Raw genomic sequence first — 4,790 nt, 5'->3', positions numbered from 1 at the left:
TCTCTTAACTTTGCTTTCTTGTAACACCTAAAACATCTCCTGTCCCCCAGACCGAGGCACCCACCTCTCCTTCTGGTTGCCCCCTGGTCCTGGAACCTCCTCCTTACCCTCAAATTCAAAGATGGCACAAAGTGTCACTCACTCACGTTTTCCTCTCCACGTTCCCGTCCAGCTTCTCCGAATCTGTCTTGTTCTTTCACTGTATGTCTAGCACCTAGAGGAACATATGAAGAGAGTCTTTTTTTTTTATTTTTTTTTAATGTTTATTTATTTTTGAGACAGAGAGAGACAGAGCATGAATGGGGGAGGGGCAGAGAGAGAGGGCGACACAGAACCGGAAGCAGGCTCCAGGCTCTGAGCCATCAGCCCAGAGCCCGACGCGGGGCTCGAACTCATGGTCCGTGAGATCGTAACCTGAGCTGAAGTCAGACGCTTAACCGACTGAGCCACCCAGGCGCCCCTGAAGAGAGTCTTAAGAGAACAAGTGAGTGAATGAATGAATGAAGAGAATGAATATCTAAGAAAATAAATCCTTAAGAAAATGAATGAATGACCCACTTCAGCAAGGCTCTTAGCAGCGTTCCTCTGGGCCCTTCCGCCAATCTCCATTCCTGACCTCTGGTTCTCCCTTTTTTCTTTCCCTTTATAGAAAAACTTGATGAGTTTTGCTGCAATACTGATTCTCTTTGAACATCCCTCAAAATCCCCTATTCTCGGCATGGAACGGGGTCCAAACCACCTTGCTCTTGAAGGACCTCTACGTCCAGCATTGATCTGAGTCCAGCAAGGTCCCCCTGGATGTGACCTCCACTCCAGGTTACCGTTTCTGCTTCCTGTTCCTGGGCCTTTCTCACGCCATTCCCCCTTTACTGATTCCCTCTTCCTATTTTCCAGTGGAAGGAATTCCCAACTAGAGTAAGAAAATACTCCTTGAAGAGTCAGGTACGTCTGGATTAAAATCCTACCTCCACTATTTACTGCATGGCCTTGGTTTTTGTTTTGTTTTGTTTTGTTTTGTTTTGTTTACCTTTGTAAGTGGAATGTTATTGAAAGACGTGGGCCAAGGGCATGGCAACATGTCAATGTCCTTCCCTACATCTTCTGGTCTCGGCAGCCTTTCCTAGGAGGTTGGGTCAGTCTTCCCATCCCCCAAAGGTGGCCCCAGCCCTCTGCCCTCATTCCTATGGTACATTTTCATCAGTATCTGCTGTCTTCACGCACTGTATGGCACTTAAACTTCCCTGATACCCATTCCCTAAATCTCTGTATCAATATCATCCCTTCTCAAGTAAATTGTATCCTCCTACAGGGCAGGGAACTCACCTCACGATTGTTTTCTCTTCAGTTTGCTCACCAGAAGTATTCACTAGATGTTCAATGCTTTCATCCGTTCATCCCTTTATTTGATATTTATTGAGCACTTGCTATTTGGAAGGTAAGATGTTGAGCCCTGTGGTGGAGGACGCATAGGCAGAAGAAGACAGATTTGTTCTCAGGGCACTTATATCCCTGGGGCTTTAATCCACGATGAAAACAGCATCATATAATTATATTGTTCCTCTCACCTGCTGGGGAATATGCCACTGCTAATGATGTAATGGTGAACAAAATCATCTTACGCTAGATCTGTAAGAGGGAAACTGCCAAACAGAGATCAACTCTAATTTTATGGGCATTTAGAATAAGGAGAAATGAGAAGGATGAGGATTACGATCCATAACGAGTAAGAAAATATTTCTTACCCAATTTACACATTGGAAAAAAAAAAAAAAAGAAAAGATCAAGATTGTTATTCTGAGATGTCCTGGATTGACAATTATCTGGTGAATTTTTGTGGTTTAACATACACCATCCGTGCTCAGAGCGCTCCGCCATCTTAAATTGGTCTCTGTAAACCTCTGTCGGTGCACTTCCTATCTGCCCCACTGTGGGTGGGTTTGCACCAACTGAACGAGAATCAGATCTTGTGGGGGCCCAATTGGCTTGCTCCCCTAGACTGCTAGGGAGGGCAGGAGAGAGAGGAGGAAGCTCTTCTTCCCTCTGTCCCATTCTCCTTAGGAGTCACCGCAGCCAGGGACAATCCCCCTGAGAGCCTCGTGAAGTGGGTGTCTCTGTTCCTGTTTTCCAGATGAGGAATTGGAGACTCAAGGAATAGAAGGTCTGAGCCACCCTTCCTCCAAAGAAAGATATAACTACCAGGTACAGTGAAATTCAGAAGTTCCCCAGGAGCAGCTAAAGTAGTTGGCTGGAGCTGGGGTGTCGGAGGCAGGCTTTACTAAGAGGGCAGAGAAAAGAGGTGGTCCCCAGACACTTCTGTCTGGCTCTCTCCACTCCACTCCCTGTCAGAAGCAGCTGGACACCACAGTGGCTTTTCTTTTTCCCTTTTTCTCTTCTCAAAGAATTTCTGGCCCCTTAGAAAAATCAGGAAGTTCTGGAAATCAGGCAGCAAAACTTAATCTCATGATATTTACTACCCAAATAGGCACTGAAAGTTCAAAGTTTCCAGATAAGCGTTCTACTTCTTGATGTTTATCTAACCCAAAAGTTTAAGCATTCTGAGGTTCATTGGATTCCAAACCAGACAGTCCCACTGTCTCCTTTTTATGGGAGTTTTTTTTTTTTTTGTTCTTTGTTTGTGTTTTTTTTTACCACCTATTGTGCTATGAGTTAGGAGGGAGGGGTGGTGAGTACTCCACTGTTATACTCCGTTTTCCAGGAATAAATAGTATCCAGAAGGAGCTACTGGGTGTGTGTGTGTGTGGGGGGGGGAGTTAAAATCCAATCAGTAAAAGATTGACTTATCAAGAGAACACGGTGTCCTAGATATCTGAACACCCCACAGATACAGATCTCTCCCACACTCAGGCCTACAGAGAAAGGAGGGCTTCATCCAGTCACGCACTGCATGTAGAACGAGCTTGCACATGCTCATAAAGCACAGTGATTGATTCACAAAGGTGTGTCCATTTCTGGAAAATAAAAAGCAAGGCTGGAGCCAGTTAGGGGTGACTGAAAGGGCCACCATCAATTTGTATAATGGCTAGTGGTTTTCAGAATATTTTCACTCCCATTATCTCCCCGATCTTCCTGACACCTGATATGCCCGTTACAAAGCTGGGAACTTTGAGGCTCAAGCCATGTTGTGTGACCGCTAGGAGGACCTGCAGGAAGTGACGGAGAGCAGTTGCTAGAATCTAGGCTTATGGTTCCCTAAGAGGAGGTTGTGATCTGTATGTACTAATACTGAAAGACAAGTGCTGGAAACAGCAGTGGTAGAAACCGCTAAGTATGAGATCATGGCCAGCAAGGCAAGGGAGCCTGGTTTCATGACAAAACCTTGAGTTTCAGAGATACAAATCTCTTCCATTCCTCCTCTGGTTTCTTACTATTTATGGGATCTTATGCACCTTACTTAGCTGCTCTTGACCTCAGCTTTGGTGTGTGTGAAAGGGAAGATTTTGTAAAGATTAATGAAATAATGTACATATAATAGGCTTGTCCTATGTGTTAGATCCCACCTTTTGTCCTTTCCCTCTTGGATTTACAAGAACTAATCACATTTCTGGAAACTACTACTACTGGTAAGCCAGCTGCTTCTTCTTTTTCATCCTAGAGATTCCCCAAGATGCCCACGTTTTGTGTTATCTCATGTACACACGGATGGGAGATACAGAACTGAACAGATATAACTCCTTCCTCTATGGGGCTCAATGCTTACAGTGTATTTCTTTCTTTAAAAGAAATCAATGTGTCATCTATAAAAAGATGTAAAAACTGTGGCCCATGGGCCACATTTGGCCAACTGCCTCTTTTTATTCCACCTGTAAGCTGAGGATGGTTCTTACATTTATAAACAGTTGTCTATGACTGCTTTCATGCTACAACCATAGAGTTGAGCAGCTGCCACAGAGATCCTATAGCTCAAACAACCTAAACTCTAGTCGCTGGCCCACTGGAGAAAAAATGTCAGGTCTGTGATTTATATTCCATCCTAGATTACACTATGAGAGCCCTTGATGTCCAGGATAGGGTCACCATGTGGCATGGGCTCTTCCTTCTGTGAGCTTGAGTTTAGTTTCTAGTTTCTTAAGCCCAAAGCTTAGTTATTGATCTGAGGCATTCTGCTTTTCTCATATAGATGTTAAAGATGTAAGTTTCCCCATAAACACGATTTAAACTGTATCCCATAAATTTTGATATCTGTGTTTTCATTTTTTTGTAATTAAAAATATTTTCATATTTCCCTTGTGATTTTTTGGACACACTGGTTATTTAAAATTGTGCTACTTAATTTCCAAATATTTGGGGTTTTCCCAGATTTCTTTCTGCTATGGATCTTATTTAATTCTATTGTGCTCAGAGAACATATTTTATATGATTTCAATCTTTTAAATTCATTGAGGTTGTTTTGTGACCCAGAATATGGTTTCTCCTGGAGAATATTTCATGGGTACTTGAAAAGAATATGTTCTCTGCAGTCCACAAGAGTGCAGATGTCATTTAGGAGTGTCCTGTAAGTGTCAGTTAGGTCAAGTTGGTGGAGAATGCTGCTCAAACCTTGTATATTTTTTGCCAATTTTCTGACTAATTATTCTATCAATTATTGAAAGAGAGTCATTGTAGTTTCCAACCGTTATTGACAAATTGGATATTTTTCCTTTCATTTCTGTTTTTGCTTTATGTGTTTTTAGCTCTGTTATTAAGTGCATATATATTTATAATTGTTGTATCTTCCTGATGCATTGACTCTTTTGTCATGAAATTCCTCTCCTTGTCTCTAACACAATTGG

The 4,790-nt window shown here is 42.6% G+C and overlaps 1 long non-coding RNA gene across 1 annotated transcript; it reads left to right on the top strand.

Annotated features, from left to right (window-relative positions):
• Nucleotides 1–495: 495 nt before the first annotated feature.
• Nucleotides 496–4,239, top strand: LOC115508693. The gene is made up of 2 exons (XR_004343279.1): nucleotides 496–2,199; nucleotides 3,614–4,239. It is a non-coding gene; the product is annotated as an uncharacterized LOC115508693 (long non-coding RNA).
• The last annotated feature ends 551 nt before the right edge of the window (nucleotides 4,240–4,790 follow it).

The sequence above is a fragment of the Lynx canadensis genome, chromosome A2 (assembly GCF_007474595.2).
Source record: "Lynx canadensis isolate LIC74 chromosome A2, mLynCan4.pri.v2, whole genome shotgun sequence".
Lineage (NCBI taxonomy): Eukaryota > Metazoa > Chordata > Mammalia > Carnivora > Felidae > Lynx > Lynx canadensis.
This window is presented reverse-complemented; position numbering and strand designations above follow the sequence as displayed.